General features: G+C 38.1%; 1 protein-coding gene across 4 annotated transcripts in view; it reads right to left on the bottom strand.

Annotated features, from left to right (window-relative positions):
* foi (solute carrier family 39 fear-of-intimacy) overlaps positions 1–20,338 on the bottom strand; it is a 160,560-nt gene that overhangs the window by 139,436 nt on the left and 786 nt on the right. The window lies entirely within an intron of this gene.

Consider the following 20,338-nt stretch of genomic DNA (forward strand, 5'->3'; position numbering starts at 1 on the left):
TGGGCCATTTTAATTAATCCACGGAAATATCTGAAAAATGATAAAACATAGAAGAAATGTTTGAAGTAAACGTTATATATTGCTAAGGGGGAAAACCATTTCCGCCAAAAGTACCCCTCCCCACCCCCCGGAAATGGGGGTAACGGGGGGTAACTTTGAAATGTCAAATGGGACCATGGGTCGAGTAATACCTCGTTCGAAAGGTCTTGGAAAACTAAGTAACGCTGTACCAAAATTTGTTTCATATGGAGCACCAGTTTCAAAATGGCCGCCATGATATAGTTCGGAAACTCCAGTAGCCGTAGTATGAAAACCATGGGAGGTAAATGAATGGAACAAAATTGAAATACGTAAATATCATAGGGCATATCGAATGGTGTGGTCCCTGTGATCCCAGTGGCCTCCCTGAAGGGGTCTTGGGGGCTAACTTCAAGATTTCAAATAGTAACATGAGTCGAGTGGTACCTCGTTCGATAAATCTTGCAAAATCAAACATCTTGCAGGAGAAAACGATTGAGGTGAAATGGCAATGTTCTCAAAAGGCCGCCGAAACATAGTATCAGTGTCAGAGAAAAGGTTTAGTATCCGTAGTATGAAAGCGATTGGAGATAAATCAACAGAAGAAAAACTGGAGTAGGTAACTGACGTAAGGCACATCGAGAGGTGTTGTCGGGGTGACTCCACTGAAAGGTATCCGGGGCCAACTTGAAAATTTCAAAGAGCAACTTGAAGTGAGTAACATCATGTTACATAGACAAATGAATATCAAACAGCTTCTGTAAGAATATTTTCGACATGAGACACCGTTTTCAAAATGATCGCCAAGACATGGTGAATGTGTCTAACGGTAAGAAAACGTCTAGTGCCCATAGTATGAATACGGGTAGAGATAAATGAAAATAACGAAAATTAAATAGGAAAACCACGGAGGCGTTCCAAGGCTCGAGAATGATACAACAGAGATAAAAATGTTAGAGTAAATTTGCCATAATGTATAGAGAGATATCCAAGTCCTGCAAAATAATCTTTTCCTGTGCTCTGTATGTGAGTGGGGTGGAAAGTAACAGTGAAAGTTCAAATGAGAACTCTACTTTAATTCGCAAATTAAGGCTACCTTACAAATAGCTGTGGTATGGTTGAAACATTTGTTTGTAAGGATGACGCTGTAGTGACTAAAAAAGGTGAAATTTTATTTGAATGGTAACGCATATCTGTATGGCTAAGTATGATTTGATGCGAAAACAGAAGGAACGTTATACGAAAGAAGTTGTCGAATAATGCAGTTGCTGGAACTTACAAACGTGTGAATTTGCTAATCTCCGTCGCCACAGAAACATTTATGCAATGCGTGCTGGTTATTCGGAAAGCATTTCGGGGATATACGTACACACTTTTTCGTCCCTCAAGCTCACAATATGACATGAGTGCTAATAGTAAATCAAAATGCAACTGTGGCCAAGAGCGCCCATGTTGTGGTTTCCAAGGGAGGCAAGAAAAAGCGACATTTCAAATATAGTTTCAAATTTTGCTGTAGCTATACTAAAAATTCTATTGAGTTTTCGATATTCCGAAGCACAATTTCCTCTAGGGGGGCAAGAGCCCCCCTTGCCCCCCTTATGGGCTCCCTTGACTGTGGCCATCCGCATTAACTGAGTGCACTAATTCTCTATCCCTGAAGTCTGCCTTCCAAACAGCATTGGGTAGGTCAAGCGTACGCCCGAACCGTTGTCCGGTCGGACATTGAAATTTTGAAGTTAGCTCACAAGATCCCTTCAGGGAAGCCGCTGGGATCGCAGAGGTCACATCATTCGATATGCCCTATGATATTTACGTATTTCAATTTTGTTCCATTCATTTACCTCCCATGGTTTTCTTACTACGGCTACTGGAGTTTCCGAACTATATCATGGCGGCCATTTTGAAACTGGTGCTCCATATGAAACAAATTTTGGTACAGCGTTACTTAGTTTTCCAAGACCTTTCGAACGAGGTATTACTCGACCCATGGTCCCATTTGACATTTCAAAGTTACCCCCCGTTACCCCCGTTTCCGGGGGTTGGGGAGGGGTACTTTTGGCGGAAATGGTTTTCCCCCTTAGCAATATATAACGTTTACTTCAAACATTTCTTCTATGTTTTATCATTTTTCAGATATTTCCGTGGATTAATTAAAATGGCCCACCCTGTATATATATATATACACACACAGGGTGGGCCATTTTAATCAATCCACGGAAATATCTGAAAAATGATAAAACACAGAAGAAGTTTTTGAAGTACATGTTATATATTGCTAAGGGGAAAAACCAATTCCGCCAAAAGTACCCCTCTCCGCCCCCCGTAAATGGGGGTAACGGGGGGTAACTTTGAAATGTCAAATGGGAACATGGGTCGAGTAATACCTCGTTCGAAAGCTCTTGGAAAACTAAGTCACGTTGTACCAAAAGATATTTCATATTGTGCACCAGTTTCAAAATGGCCACCATGATATGGTTCGGAAACTCCAGTACCCGTAGTATGAAAACCATGGAAGGTAAATGAATGGAACAAAATTGAAATACGTAAATATCATAGGGCATATCGAATGGTGTGGTCCCTGTGATCCCAGTGGCCTCCCTGAAGGGGTCTTGGGGGCTAACTTCAAAATTTCAAATAGTAACATGAGTCGAGTGGTACCTCGTTCGATAAATCTTGCAAAATCAAACATCTTGCAGGAAAAAACGATTGAGGTGAAATGGCAGTGTTCTCAAAAGGCCGCCGAAACATAGTATCCGTGTCAGAGAAAAGGTTTAGTACCCGCAGTATGAAAGCGATTGGAGATAAATCAACAGAAGAAAAACTGGAGTAGCTAACTGACGTAAGGCACATCGAGAGGTGTTGTCGGGGTGACTCCCAGGACCAACTGAAAGGCATCCTGGGTCAACTTGAAAATTTCAAATAGCAACTTGAAGCGAGTAACATCACGTTACATAGACAAATTAATATCAAACAACTTCTGTAAGAATATTTTCGACAAGAGACACCGTTTTCAAAATGATCGCCAAGACATGGTGAGTGTGTCTAAGAAAACGTCTAGTGCCCATAGTATGAATACGGTTAGACATAAATGAAAATAACAAAAAATAAATAGGAAAACCACGGAGACGTTCCAAGGCTCGAGAATAATACAACAGATATAAAAAATATTAGAGTACAATTGCCATAATGTATATAGAGAAATCCAAGTCCTGCAAAATAATCTCGCCCTGCGGTCTGTATGTGAGTCGGGTGGAACGTAACAGTGAAAGTTCAAATGAGAACTCTACTTTAATTCGCAAATTAAGGCTACCTTACACATAGGTATGGAGTGGTTGAAACATTTGTTTGTAAGGATGTCGCTGTAGTGACTAAAAAAAGGTGAAATTTTATTTGAATGATAACGCATATCTGTATGACTGGGTATGATTTGATGCGAAAACAGAAGGAACGTTATACGAAAGAAGTTGTCGAATAATGCAGTTGCTGGAACTTACAAACGTGTGAATTTGCTAATCTCCGTCCCCACAGAAACTTTTATGCAATGCGTGCTGGTTATTCAGAAAGCATTTCGAGGATATACGTACACAACGTTTCGTCCCTCAAGCTCACAGTATGACATGAGTGCTAGTAATTAATCAAAATGTAAATATGGCCATTCGCACTAACTCTGTGCACCGATTCTCTATCCATGAAGTCCGGTCGGACATTGAAATTTTGAAGTTAGCCCCCAAGACCCCTTCAGGGAGGCCGCTTGGATCACAGGGACCACACCATTCGATATGCCCTATGATATTTACGTATTTCAATTTTGTTCCATTCATTTACCTTCCATGGTTTTCATCAGTAGCGTAGAGTGCTATGAGACATTGAGACACTGTCTACCCTTTCAAATTAAAAGAACATAGCTTGAGAATTTCCTTATTAATAAGAACTAATATTCATTTCTTGTTGAAGAAAAATATAGAAATACTAGGGCCAGCGATAGCTTGGTTAATAAGAATAGTAGTAGAGTCAAATTTCTAAATAATTTTACTTTTCAAAACTCGGGAAGAAAAATTCTATCTCCGTCAAACTGGCAGCACAGAGACAACAAGAAATATGTCTCAACGCGGCTGGAACAAATACAGTTGAAAGCGGCGCGCGCATGTGGCTGTAGGCTTCTCACTCGCTAAAACAACCTAGCAAAGAGACATCGGGCAAAATGTCTCAGTAGCAGTGATACCATATTCATTCAGTTTAACACGTTAGCCGCCAAGCCATATTTCGGGGTATTTTGTACCCCACTATTTGTGCATCAGACTTATGCACATGGCGGCCAACGTGTATCGCAATACCAGAGTGTATCAACACTGGGAAAGACAAAAGCAAGGGCAGGAGATTTTGTAGTCTGCTATTTTGTTGTTGGTTTTAAAATCGTTAGGTAAATTTTTATTTGGGTCTCTCTGAGTTAGTAATTTATTATGCGCAAATCAAATGATTGGAAAACTAAATTATTAATTCAATTTAATGTATTTAGTGTATATACCGAGATTTGTCAGAATAAATTTATATCGATATACTGGTTTAATTTAATCGTTAAGGAATGTGTTTATCGAAATTAGTTTTCTGTATATTATATATAGTACTGCAACCCCGCGAAAATTAGTTTCTAACGAAACTTTGTTAGGAGTTTCACATATACTGTATATATGAAAATGTAAAAATTGTTACATTGAAAATGTTCCTTTCGGAAATTATTATTAAAACAGAGCTCCTATAATTTTATTCACTCAGAGGTTTTCATCAAGAAGTAAAAACCTTAAACTCAAAATTTTATTAGGTTCTGGATATCGATACGATATTTTGAACCATGTGTCTGCTCTTTCTAATAATAGATTAAAAATGAAATGAAATCTTTGAGATTTACGTCCCACGGTTATGTCAGCTGAGCTAAAGGAGACGGTGATAATGAGAAATGAATGAAGAAAGTGGTAGGAAACGGCAGAACCCCAAGAAAACCACACACACGGTGTTTGTCCATCACAAAATTCACTTGGCGCGAACTGGGATGGAACCAAAGACCCCCATGCACCTCTGAGCCACCGCGACCCCAAATAATAGATTATATAATTGATAATTTTCATATATTTGGATATATGTGGAGTATAAACATGTGGATTTCAGGTTACAAGAGACGTCAAACTATCTCAATACTGATATGAGGTTTTAAACTGCAAATAATTCCAAAATAAATAAAGAAAGAAAATGATCGGGTTAAATCGAAGTCTAAAGCTATTGGTATTATGGGATAATGTAAAAATGGGAACTTTTTGTAACAAGTATTTAAAGAGATGCATCGGTAGCTCAGTGGTAGAGCAGTCACCTCTGACGCGTAGGGTCCCTGGTTAGATTCCAAATCCCACCAAGTTGGTTTTATACGAGACAAACACTGTGTGTGTAGATTTTCTCGAGATTCTCTCCCGTTCTCTCCCACTGTCGTCACTCCACCACTATCATCTAACAAATCACCATTTGCCTTAGTCTCGGAGCATAATCGTGGAGCACTGAACTCTCTCTCTCTCTCTCTAAATATATATATATAATATACTGTCTACCCATTGCAAAACTTAACGCTACGCTACTGGTTTTCATACTACGGGTACTGGAGTTTCCGAACCATATCATGGTGGCCATTTTGAAACTGGTGCACAATATGAAACATCTTTCGGTACAGCGTTACTTAGTTTTCCAAGACCTTTCGAACGAGGTATTACTCGACCCATGTTCCCATTTGACATTTCAAAGTTACCCCCCGTTACCCCCATTTACGGGGGGCGGAGAGGGGTACTTTTGGCGGAATTGTTTTTTCCCCTTAGCAATATATAGCATGTACTTCAAAAATTTCTTCTATGTTTTATCATTTTTCAGATATTTCCGTGGATTGATTACAATGACCCACCCTGTATATATATATATCGGCCAACAAGCGCATTGGAAGGATCAAATAAGGCCATAAAAATGGAGTCAAAATGAGATTATGTGGAATATAGCGAGAACGAGAATAGATATCGGAAAAGGTTAAACGTACCCATGCGAAGAAAGCAGAACAAAGGAGTAGGAAGAAAGAAGAAACGAAAATGGAAAATAAGTGTTTTTGCTTTGGGTGCATACGTCACCCGTATGCGAAAGAGAAGCAAATCCATCTCACTGCACGAAGATTCATCTCTACAAGCAAGAAGGATGCAAACGCCCACGATAATTGGGAGTGAACAGCAAGCCATTTCAAAACGACTCAAAGCCATGGGTATGATTCAGAAAGAAGGAACTTGGGTCCCGTATGAGTTGAAATCAAGAGACGCTGAACGGCGTTTGTGTGTTTGTGAATAGTTGCTTCAGAGGCAAAAATGGAAGGGATTTCTGCATCGCATTGTGACCGGGCACGAAAAATGGGTTTATTACTATAACCCTAAACGCAAAAAATCATGGGGATATCCCGGCCATGCTTCCACGTCGACGGCCAAACCGAATATTCATGGCTCCAAGACCATGCTCTGCATTTGGTGGAACCAGCTCGACGTCGTGTACTATAAGTTGTTAAAACCAAGTGAAATAATCACAGGTGATAGTTATCGAACGCAATTAATGCTTTTGAGCCGAGCATTAAAAGACAAACGGCCGCAATACAGCGAGAAACACGACAAAGTGATTGTGAGCACGACAACGCTCGACCCCACGTTGCAAAAGTGGTCAAAACGTATTTGGAAAAGAAGTCCTACCCCACCCGCCGTACTCTCCAGACATCGCTCCCTCTGATTATCACCTGTTTCGATCAATGGCGCATGACCTGGCTGACCAACATTTCCGATCTTATGAAGAAGTCAAAAAGTGGATAGATTCGTGGATCGCCTCCAAAGATGAAACACTTTTTCGACGCTGCCCGAAAGATGGGAGAAAGTAGTGGCCAGCGATGGACAATACTTTGAATAATGCCTGGGCAAGCAATTCTTTTCATTAAAGCGTCATATTTTGGGGGGAAAAACGGCGGAAGCAAAGTTGTACACCTTGTACTTCACTCTGTTTTCGTAGTATACACTTAGTACAAACAAATAATAAAATCCTTTTATCCGTGTATCAGTTAAATACAAATCGCAAATACTTCACTTTAAAAAAAGAAAGAAAATTACTAACAAGTAAAGGGTCCAGATGGATGAATCGAGTTGCGCGATGAGACATAGTGCGCCTGATAAAGGATGTAAAAATATGTAAATGTGCAAAGTTATAGCGGCTGAGCGCCATAAGAAACAGAGGGGAGGAGGTCAAACTTGATGAGAGAAGGGCTATGCTATGTTATTGTAATACATCAAATAAATTGTTGAATCGTAAAAATAGTGAAAGATAGACAATGCAAACGGCGGTAGTTTCACATATTAGCAAAAGAAGAATGGGTAGAGTAGATCACGGACCTGCGCCGCCATCTTGAAATTCGCCATTTTGAAATCTGAGTTATCCTTTCAAATGGAAAGATAGTGACGTGCTATATCAATTAAGGCCAACATGTTCTCAAAAAGTCAATTATGAACTTTAGTGACCGTTATCTGGACTTATTTGGAAGATTTAGGATTATTTACGAAAATCTAAGAGACCGATACTCGTATGTTGAAAGTTTAGATTATCACGAAAACACATATAAGTTAAACATATCTACAAGTCAAGAAAACTAACAGTGAAATTTGATATCCAACAATGAAATTTGATATTAATAATCATGTAATAATATACAACTTGGATATCAAATTTCACTGTTAGTTTTCTTGACTTGTAGATGTTTAACTTATATGTGTTTTCGTAGCAATCTAAACTTGCAACATATGAATATTTGTCTCTCAGATTTCCGTAAATAACTATAAAGATGATCCTAAATGTTCCAAAAACGAACAGATAATGGTCACTAAAGTTCATAATTGACTGTTTGAGAACATGCTGGCCCTAATTGACGTATCACATCAGTAATTTTTAATTTCAAAATGGCGAATTTCAAGATGGCGGCGCAGGTCCGAGATCTACTCTGCCCATTCTTCTTTTGCTAATATGTGAAACTACCGCCGGTTGCATTGTCTATCTTTCACTATTTTCACGATTCAATAATTTATTTGATGCATTTCAATAACATAGCATAGCCCTTCTCCCATCAACTTTGACCCCCTCCCCTCAGTTTCTTATCGCGCTCAGCCGCTATAACTTTGCACATTTATATATTTTTACATCCTCTATCAGGCGCACTATATCTCATCCCGCAACTCGATTCATCTATCTGGACCCTTTACTTGTAAGGATATACCTCTTTCGTCTCGACACTAACGGTAATCAAATCATGAAAGTCTCGAATTCATCTCGTGTACCTAGTGAAGCAGGTGACGCATAGTACAATTATCGTATGCCATAAATACCCTTTAATAGTAAATCCTTGTAAGAAGGCAATTTGGAAACTGGAACTGAGAATTTAAAAAACATTTCCAACATTTCAGTTTTTCAAAAAAAAAAAAAAAACTCTATTTAGAAGAAAAAACCTGAACTTGAGATAGTATCCCAATATTTGCCTGATGTGCTTTGAGTGAAACTAAAGGAACCTTCCGTCATAACGACTGGCTTAGGAAACTGACCCCTGAGTGTAATGAGGAATTTTATTTATTCTACATTTATATAGAATTATTCACCTCTTGGTTACTCTACAAAACTGTCTACCTTCTTCTTACTAGAAATCGAAATATAAGCGAGTGTCAAAGGCACAAAGTGTGTCCTATGAAACGCGGATGGGACTTCACGGATCCATCTGTACGACGTTCTTTTTTTTTTTTTTTTCAACGTTATTTTAAGTTTAGTTTAATGACTGACCGGGCCTTGGGGAGACGATGATGAGATGAATGATAATTGTGGTATGGCCAAAGTGGAATGAACGGAGAACCCCGAGAAAAACCATGCACACGGTGTTTGTCTGGCAAAAAACCCACCCGGCGGGAGCTGTGATAGAACCAGGAACCCGTACCAGAGGTGAGCCAGTGCGGCCCCCCATGGAATCACATAGTTTCATAAAGACAATAGACCATGAATGCTTAAATAGTATTTTGAGTAGGCATATGGTTTTAAATATACGTACAAAATTTGATAAAGCTCAATTTTGACCAATAAAACTCATTGGGCTGTGTTTTTCAGAACCCTGAGGAAAACACTGTGTTGCTATGCCTTACGTGCCCACAATTTTGGGAGAATGTTATCGTTAGAGATTAACTTTACTCTTTGATCCGAACACGAGGTAAAATGATTTTACAGGTATTTCTATGGAGGAGTATTTCTACTTCTAACCTTTAAAACGGAAGCGGGAATAGGATGAAATTGTCAAGACTTTTCGTCAAGCTAAATACATGCCATATTGAATTCAAGATGGCGGCGAAATCCCCACTTCGGTACCCACCCCATGGCATATGATATAAATGGAAGAAATAAACGATTTTGTACACTTCTGTTGCGAAGAAGCTGGATTGACTTCCAGAGACTAAATCCGCAAAAACGAACCTAGAACCTTACGCCCCTTGGATTTGTGCTTACAGGGAAATCTACTTTCTCTCCATTCTTACAGAATAACATGCGTAGTTTTACAAAATAAACAGCCCTTTGTTGGGAACCAAGTATATAACTGGCATATAGAAAACAGTCATAACAGATGATAAAGATAAATAGTACATAAAAATTTTTAAAAACTGTCATATTTGGTAGAATATGATCCGTATAGGTCGCATGATCATCAAGACAGTAAAATAAAACAAAGACTGAAGTCATATCTTTAGGGTACAGTGGTAAGCGTAGCAGATCTATAAACAAGTTATCATTTTAGCACGGGTTCGAATCTTGTTTATCAAGAAGTGTGTTATTTTTTTAAAAAAAATAAAGATTCAGCGCCTTGTTATAAAGAATATGGATATAAGAAAAGTATACAGCTTTACAACATAGTACATTAAAACACATGTATTAAATTATAAATCATCTTTTTCATCTTTTGTAGATTCTTAGGGCGAAAATCAATACAGGAAGACTTTCATCTAGTTCTTCTAGCGCAAACGGAATCTTTATGTAAGAAAACAAACGAGTTTCGTGTCACAGTTGTAAAAACACAGAAGACTTATTCAATATTGAAAGGGACGTATAAGTGCCGGCTGCATTAAAGATATAATGTGAGACATGGGATCTGACGACGACCCAAGCAAAAAAGGTTTCCTGCTAAGTATTACAAGTATTTCCATATAGGAATCAATACTGAAACCGAAGGATCAACTATCTCTTATTATTTCGGGTTTCAGTAGAACAAAACTGAAATAAAATATGTACTTCGGATACTGAATCCATATGTAAAATATTTTCTTTCTGTTAACATTTTCAATCTATGGAATAAATAATAAAACCAAAATAGATTTCTATAATCTCTGGTTGCAATAGAGGAGTAAAGTCGGAGAGCAAACCATTCTTGTGATAATGAATATATACAAAAAAAATCTACTTCCCGGTACCTCTTCCACTTTCCGCTATGGTGATCAGCGTTTAAACGGGAAACCATTGATTTCCACCACTCCGGCTTCAATACGGGACGCTGACTCCGTATCAAAAAGTCATAACGCACAATATTTTACAATTTTTGGTCTATGGTTGGACTTCAGAAGTCGTAGTAAATCTCAACCACTTCCATTCTTTGTACAGTGACACAGCAGAAGATACAATCTTTTCTTAACCGTTATCCGGGCAAGCTATTTTTGTAACGTAGACTGCAACTGGGGCCTTACCAACTCGATATGTTCATAACTTTAACTTCGACTAAAGATAGAAGAATTCAGAATTTTATGGCATCGAAATATTTATGGTTATTAAGAAATTCGAAGAAAAATATGAAGCTACTGGGCCTGGGAGGCCCAGGTTGCCCGGATAAGGGTTAAGACCATGAGTCGATTCCAAAAAAAAAAAAAAAAAAAACATTTGGCGTTACCTATTACCAACTTTGTTGTACGCCGAAACCGGAAACGTTGATTTCCACCACTTCTAGTTCGAATAAAGGGGTACCAGAGGAAATGGAACCTATTCCTTGCAAGCTGAATCTGTACCGCAAAACTGCTTCTCGATATCTTTTATACCATCTTTGCTTTATGGAAATCAATATTGAAAGCGGAAGTACTTGTATATTTCTACACCTTCTGGATTCAGCAGTTTGTTCTTGAGACTCTGAATCAATTCTATAAAACTCTTTCTCGCTATCTATTATAGTCTTGTAATCAACGTTTTTATTACAACGTGATCAAAGTTTTTATTTAACGTCCCACGAATACGCACCGAGGCTAAGGGAGATGGTGATGTTAAGATAGATAATGGTGGAATAAAGAAAAGGAGAACTCATACACACAGTATCTGTCCACAACAGAGTTCACTTGGTGCAGGCTGGGATCGAACCAGGGACCCAATATGAACCAGAAGTGAGAGTTCTACCAATGAAACCACCGTGGCTATTATCGTGATCAACGTTGAAACAGGAATTACTGGTAAATTTCAACACTTCCGGTGTTTAAGTACAATGTTAACTGTGGAGATGGTAGTTTTCTTGGGAGCTGAATCGAGTTCGAAAAAACCGCTTCCTGATATATCTTACTAATTTTGTCCTATGGTGCTTAACGTTAAAACAGCAAACGCTTGATTTCTATCACTACCGGTTTGAATTAGAGGTTAACGGAGGAGACTGAATCTATGTTTGGGAAGCACATTCTATTCCAGAAAACCACATCCCGGCGTAACTTGCTATTTTTTCTCTATGAGTACAAAATTTCTAGCACTTTGGTAGTATTACTTTTTTTTATTTTTAAAGAGCTGAATGGATTCCAAGAAACCATTTATCGCTACTTATTACCGTTTTTTCTCTATGGCGATCAACGCTGAATCCCTAGTAAATTCTTTACACTTTTAGTTTTAGTTGAAGTGGAAACTTTCATTGAGATTCCGAATCGATTACTAAAAACAGCCTATCCCTATTGATTACCGTTTTGGCTTTATGGCAATCAAAACTGAAACCGGATATAGTTGATTTCTACCACTTCCGGGTTCAATAGAGTATTAATAGAGAAGGTGAAACCTATTCTTGGGGCGTTGAATCTATTTTAAAAAAAAAGAAAGAAACGTTCCCCCCGTATCTCTCATTATTCTTGATCTATGTAAGTAAATATCGATACCGGAAATATTGCTTAATTTAAACTACTTCCGTTTTAGTGAATAAATTTCAAAAATTATTCCACAAAAATCTTACTTTCTAGAGTGTAAACGAACCAGTTGTGTTGAATTCACATTCTCGTATTCTCCACGAATTTTAACATGGGACTATTTTATTACTAAGCTTTTCTCGAAGCTTTACTCTATAAATAGCAAAGAAATGTTTAGATAAAACTATTGCGATCGTGTAGTTATCGTGTAAAATAATTTCACAACAGAAAAATCAATGTTAAAGAATACATGAAAGAATGTTAAGTTTGGATTATCCCCGGGTTGGAAATTACCTTCTGGACTTATACATAAAACATATATTGCATTAAATTGTGCAATGTACGGAAAATCTGATGTGAATACAATTAAACAAATGAAGATAGCTTATGCAATTGTGATCTTCAGTTTAACGGAGGTCAACCTCAAAGGAAAGAAAAGAAACAAGCAGCAAATGCGCAGTTTCTTATTTATGTAGTCTTAAATGGTGCCCAGTGTGATCCGTAATTAAGTAAGAAGTGATTAAATGTACATAAATATAAGCTACTGAAATTCTAGGAAAGAATGCTTTTAGAAGAAATGTATCTTTCTTTCAGTGGGCAAGCACTATTAGTTTAAAATGCGTAGGGTTATTTTAACATAATTATATTGTTAAACATAATAACATATTAATAACTTAATAATAAACATCAGCATTATTCTTGCATTGTAAAAATACCAATTTTTCCCCTGGCAAACGATAAAATTGCTATGAAATTTAGCATAAAATAGTTCTTTTTTTAGGTCTGATTAGTAGAGGAAATTAGGAAATGAAAAAAGTAGAGGAACATTTTTTAACGTTCCATGATTATATACCAAGGCTAAAGAAGACGGTGATAATAAAAGAATGAAGACAGTGGGGCAAAATTTAAAAAATTCCTAGTAAACCCAAGATCACCATGTTTGTCCACCACCAAAACCAGTTTTCGGGATCAATAATCAAATAAAGAACCCCACACGTCAGGGGTAGAAGTAATACACAAATCACATTTTAAAAGTAAGAGTCGTATTTTTCTTTCAAATAAAGATACGAGATTTAAGCATCAAAGAGGCGAAAAAGGTAAGAAAGGTTATCACTGAACAGTAACAAATTACGCTGTAAAATGAAGTTTAACCTGGACTATAAGAAGATGCGTAATAAAACCATACTAAACAGGTAACAAAGCAAAATGTGTCAGTGTTTCAAAACGCAATTTCTTAGTAACTGAGATAGGAAGTGTGATGCAACAGAGAAGAAATAGGTTCCACCAATAGGAAAGAATTCCAGCAACACTCGATATAGTACCCCACAACATATCACCCCTACAGGACTCGGTGCTATCTTATTTTAGTAAGGTAGAATAGGAAAGTGAAGACTGATTTCAGCAATACTCGATATAGCACCCCACTACATATCATCCCTTAAGGGCTCGGTGCTTTATTTTGGAAAGGCAGAAGACAGAGGTGAAGCTTGATTCCAGCAACACTCGATATAGCACCCCACAAATTATCACCCCTTCAGGACTCGATGCTATCTTATTTTAGAAAGGCAGAAGAGAAAGGTGAAGATTGATTCCAGAGTACTCCAAAATATATCGCCCCTTCAGGGCTCGGTACTATCTTATTTTAGGAAGGCATTAATTTATAAAATCTAAGGAAGGAATACATGAACCTTCACACCAGGATTGTACGTACAAGTATCAAAATACATTGGGATCTTATATCTCATATATACAACATGAATATGACACGAATTCGCAACAATGGACAGAGGAAAGAAACTACTTTGGTGCACTAATACAATATGAATGAATATGTAGGTAGAGAAGGCTACTGTAAGGGTTCAGACTAAGAATAGTCAATCTAATTCAAAAAGCATTTCTGTCACTTTAAATGATTAGGCTATCTAATGCAGTCTGAACTAATGCTACCCTGGCGTACGCCAAAATAACTGCGTACAGATTGATAACATGCGTGCAAACTGATGTGCTCTGAAAATGACTACATATTTCTAGTACCTGCTATCTTATACGAGGAGCATATTGAAAGTCGTGAGCAATATGTTTTCACAACCGTAATATTTAGATGTAAGTGAAACAAATAACTCTACAAGACTTTTCTGGCGGGCAGCGATGTTTCGTTTCGACAGCGTGCTGTGATTGAATTTCTTGTTAAAGAGAACCAATCTGCTTCTGAAAAAACATCGCAGACTGCAGTGCCCTATGGAGATACGTGCCAGCAGTGTTACGAGCTGGATGAAACATTTTAAGTGTGGAAACACGAGTATCGAAGATGAGCCTCGCAGAGGACGCCCTCGAACTGCCTCCACGGAACGCAACAAGGTAAGGATTGATGAGCTGATTAAGGGAGATATGCGTATAATGTGAATGAAATCACTGCAAAACTTGGTGTCGACATAGTGCTGTGCAAGAAATGATTCACAGCTTAGATTATCGGAAGGTTTTTGCCCGTTAGGTCCACCGTTTATTAACCGAGAACCACAAACGTCAGAGATTAACCATTGCCCAAACCTTTCTTCAGAAAGTTCGACATGAAAGTGATGACTTAAGGTTTGCCCAAGTGGGCCCAGCCCGAAAAAACCCGGTGGGTTTTTTCGGGTTGGACCCACCTGAAAAAACCCACTTTAAAACCCACCTGGGTTTTTTACCTATTTGTTAGTATATTATTGGTACAACTAAGGTGATCACATTATAAGTGATTTTTATCAGATTTTAAACTTTCCTTAGGCGAATTAGAGGCTTTCACGTTAAGGTATACAACAACATTCTACATAAGACCTTTATAAAGTTCTGAATGCCCTAAATGATTAAAAAAAAAAAAAAAAAAAACTTACCTTAGCTTGAGATAGTTATATAACAAATTAATGTATGGATTATGCTTATAGCCTATTTGAAGTAAAATAAGCAATTTTGTACTTTAGAAAATATTTTCCGTGAATACTGTGCTCGTCGACTTGGCGAAACCGAGGAACATTATCACTCATACGTTTGACGGGTTTAAGGTCATAGGTGCCGATACTAATAATACATATGTAAATACATTAGTAAAACTATTAGTGTTATTTCTTACCTTTGATGTAAAACAGAAGTTTCTTTAACTAAAATTTGGTTTTCCAACAATAACAGTTTAGTTCAGTCATTTGTTGCTACTCTTCAAATAAGCATTCTGTAGAATCAACACCATCAGTAGCGTAAAAATTCTTGTCAAATTTAAGAAGCTTAATTCTCGGGGTTCCGAAGACTATGTAACGCTTACTATTTCAAGTGCTGAGTTCAAATTTCCGTACTAGTGGAAGATTTTATGTACACGCCGTGAAAGAAGTGCTCGGGAAATTCCCGAATTAAACGCAGAAGGATCGGAAATGAATACTTCAACAATAAAACTATTTATTTTACGCTTAAGCCTGCCATACGTCCCGTAAAAAACGTGACAGTCCCGCGTCCCCGTAAATTTAGTCGGGACAGGAAAATGACCCGTATTTTAACTCCGTTCCATTTTTGCTATCAACATCAGCTTATTCGAAAAGTGAAACAAAAAAATCTGACATTGGCTGGGAATCCTGTAATCAGTGAATGAACAGTACGCCATCCTGTTCGGCTTGATAGCGAGCGAAATTTGCAATGCTACTTTTTCCATTGCACTTGACGAAAACTCGAATACTCTTCGGAGCATAATAATAATAATAAAAAAAAAGCTGGCTTTTAGTGTTTTTACATTTACAAACACAGGGAAGATGACTGAACTTTTCTCCAGCAACACATTAGATAAGTTAACAAGAATTATAATCCTTTTCAGAGGCTAGGGACACAGAATTGTGCTTTGGTCCAGGTCTTAGAAAAATGTAACTCTGGTCCTGACAATTACACACGACACAAGGAGAAAAATCAATCAGATTAAACTGACGAACGTAATTTTGGCAAATACAGCCATGTAAATAAATATTGCTAAACGCGCGATGAATATTGAAGGTAGATTGCACCACTGATTTAAATAATTCGCATATTGTTTTCCTGTAAAGCATTTTTATAGCACATCTTAAATTTTTAAGCATCTTCAGTCTGTACAATTAATTGCAGGGTAAGAACAGAGAAAAGCAGCTGCTGCTTAGTGAACTTTCGCCTATTATATTCTTGAAAAATAAATTAAATAAAATGAAATCTTTTAGTCTCATGGTTATGCCTGCTATGCTCAAGGTGACGGTGATGATGAGAAATGAATGAAATGACGGAATGAAGAAAGTGGGAGGAAACGTGAGAATCCCGAGAAACCCCCACACAAGGTGTTTGTCCACCACAAAGCTCACTTGGCGCGAGCTGGGATCGAACTAAGAGCCCCATGCACTAGAAGTGAACGCTCTACCACTGAGCCACCGCGACCTATTATACTTTTGTTCATAACCAGACTACAGTTCATTGCATTGTGTTAGAAAGTTGAGGGGGAGGGGATCTGAGGTGTCCCGTATTCTCATTGAGAAAATATGACAGATTTATTTACACTGGAAGATGTTAATTTCACATAAGACATTTTAAAACATTTATTTATTTCATACAACATGAATTGTATCTTTGTTTTAAATTAATAGACCCCTTTTGGTATTCATATTTGGCGAACGTCAGTCAGGCTTCTGGATGACTTGATCTACATTTGTTCGTTTGTCTGCCGAGCTCCTTCATGGCTATGCCGTTAATGTACGCGTCTTCGGCGTGGGACCCGGGATTGCTTCTCGGAGGGAACTCATGTGGTTCGGATTCCAGGTTAATCAGTAGGTCCCGTCTCATATAGCCTAGCTGCTGAAAGGGACGTTAAACACAAAATCAGCTCAACTCGTTTGTCTGCCTCTACCACACACACTACAGGGTACAACTTTCGGCCTTTTAAGTTAAAATTTTCAGAGTACAAGCACGAGACACTGTAAATTTCTTGTATACATTTTGGTGGCATACCAACGTAAAATATCAAAATGGCAGCCATTTTTTCAAACCAGAGAGTATCCACGCTACGAAGCGCAATTTTCAGTCTTTTAAGTTGAAATTTTGACGGTGGAAGCACGAGATATGCTAAATTTGCTGTATAGATTTTCTCGGCGATTGAATGTAAAATTTCAAAATGGCGGTCATTTTTTCAAAACAGCACCGAGTAGAAAATTGTTGCAAGTTGTGACAATGACAATCTTGAAATATAAATCACATTTTAACACTTTTACCCCAAAGACATTGAAACATTTCGAAAAAACCCAATTAAACCCGAAAATACCCGAAAAAACCCATATGGGCCCAGGTGGGTTGGGCTTTTTCAAAAAAGCCCGGGTTTTTTCAAACCCTACTTCTTGAGTATTGTGGCTGGAGATAAAGCTGGTTCCATCATTATGAACCTGAAACAAAACGACAGAGTATGGAATGGCGAATTCGCCACTAAAGAAAAAAGCGAAGACAGTGCAATCGGTAGAAAAAGTTATGGGGAGCATCTTCTGGGATGCACAGGGTTGCATTCTGTTTGACTTTCTTGAGAATGGACAAACCATACATTCTGCCCGCTATATCCACACACTTTTGAAGCTCCGTCGTGCTTTGTATGATAAACGTCCTGGTAAAACCATCCTTCAACACGATAATGCGCGTTCGCAAACTGCATGTGCCACTATGCAGCAGATCAGGAGATTTGGGTGGGAAACACTTCCACATACTCCCTACAGCCCCGACATGGCACCCTCGAACTACCATCTTTTCAGTTCTGTGAAGGAAAAGATTATATTCGGTAAGCAGTGCGTCACTGTCTACGGGCAGCCGGAATGGGATTCTACAGCAAGGGCATTTTCAAACTTGCAAAACAATGGGAAAAATCTGTGAAAAAAAAAAAAAAAATGATTATGTGGAAAAGTGAAAGAAAGGTCTGTAGATTGAGATGATATAATGGTTTCACTTACAAATAAAAATTACAGCTGTGAAAAAATGTCGCTCACGATTTTCAGTATGCTCCTCGCAACATGCAATTATTTCATCATGAAAATCATTCGCAGTGTTCCAGAAGATTTCTTGGGGTACGAGTTGCATTCATGGGTGAAGATTCATTTTACATGGACTTCTTCTAACGGGTATAAATACACGTTCGAATTTGTCATAAAAATGACTGTGCAAAAACACAACCCAACTTGTGCTAGGTGGGTATTAAAAGCGCCAAAACTATCTAAACGAGTCAGGGCAGGACCGAAGTAGGAGGGTACGCCCCTCAGCGTGGAGTGCGTCGGCAGGGAGCAGGTGCGTCAGCAACTGAGGCATTGCGCAAAGACAAGGATAGGGGGGGGGGGAACACTACATATATAAATCACATAGTGTAGAGCACTTGTTATGATTAGTCTTGCTACATCATTCAGAAATACTCTGTGGAGGAAATTGGTGTATTACACAGTCATCTTTGATATGCACTGATTTACTGCAGCCTTAGTATAGCGCTTGTAAAGGTTTATAATTGTAAACATGAAAAACTGGTTTCCTACATTCTGATAAATTTCTTTGTAAGTTGAATTTAATAACCCTCGCAATGCTCTTTCATATGCACTCATTCATTTTAACCGTAAAGTTACAATTTTTGTGTACAGTTTCACCATACGGAACAACACAGAAATTCATAAAAAATATACTCCTTTCACTTTCTATAACTCCAGCAATCACTTTTGAGGTGCACATTCACTTTAACAGTTCTTCTGCAAAACTCAAGCCTGTGCGAGGTGGCCACTAAAAAGCTCTAATGCTAGTTTAACAGAACATAACCGAGAGAGCGAGGGGGGGGGGAGGTTAAAAGCCCCGCAGGACTTGTTGTTTTCTACCTTTTTCACAATACACACAAGAATAAGGTGGCACTAAAAATCTATTGCCGACATCTGCACATGTTACCACTCCTTTCTGCTGACGATTTCTATAAACTTTGTTGTATTTTATCACAAATATTTCAGAAATTACACATTTATCTACAATTGCCTCATGGAAAGTTACGTGCATTTTAGGTTCGACTTTCATTTCTACATTTCCACCTAAATACGTATCTCAGAGGTAAGGGCACACCATATTTCCATTACTTACACACTACTCTATTAAATTATTATGGATCCGTATAGTAAAACTGCACCTTTTTCTGACTATTGTTAATTACTACCACAGAATGTAGGAAATTAACAAATACTTGCTAAATACAATTGCAACTTAAGGAAAAAAAAACAGAAGTAATTATGAGTAAGGTAGACATTACTCGAGCAGACGGTTCTACCAAACTTTGACATATTTCTTACATTTTCAGGTTAGGTCAAAGCTTTGCACTTCTTTTAGCAGAGCATGCACTAAATAAAGGAGCTCCATTACTACTTGCAGATTGACTTCAGGAGGGCTTAAGAAATACAGCGTGGACACATGGTATAAAAACTATAGTGCATAAAATACGAACCAATTTCTGCTAGGTGACCATAAAAAGCATGAATTCTATCTAACCGACTCAGGGGAACAGCGCAGCAGGAGGGCCTAAGCGGTAACGAGGGGGTGGATCCGTACGGAGCAGGCGCGTCAGTGATGGAAGGTATACGCATAAACGAGGTTAGTGGAAGAACACACCTACACATACAGCCTTCACTATTACTCAAAATTCATTTCAATATGCTGTGCACTGACGGCAACCACTTTTATCCACACTTTCAATCCTTCACGAAAAATGTTTCAGATCGTATTTTACCTATAAATTTTGCATTTGGTAGAATTGTCTCCTCGAATGAACCCGTAAGGTGTATTAACATAGCCGTAAGTAATTAGGAAAATAGCATTTAAAACAGCTTTATGTTCTTCCGATCACAGGGGGGCATCCACGGAACCTTAGCCCAAACCTTCTAATGAAAATTGGCTGGTATTTCTTAAAACGATCTTTGCTGAATATAACAGTAATAATAACGATTTATAATTACTAAATCTTCCACTTTTTCGAACAGAACTTAGTTCGGACTTCTACAAATTTATCCCTTGTACACCAATACACTTCAACT

The sequence above is a fragment of the Thermobia domestica genome, chromosome 13, assembly GCF_964235325.1.
Source record: "Thermobia domestica chromosome 13, izTheDome1.hap1.1, whole genome shotgun sequence".
NCBI classification, from domain to species: domain Eukaryota; kingdom Metazoa; phylum Arthropoda; class Insecta; order Zygentoma; family Lepismatidae; genus Thermobia; species Thermobia domestica.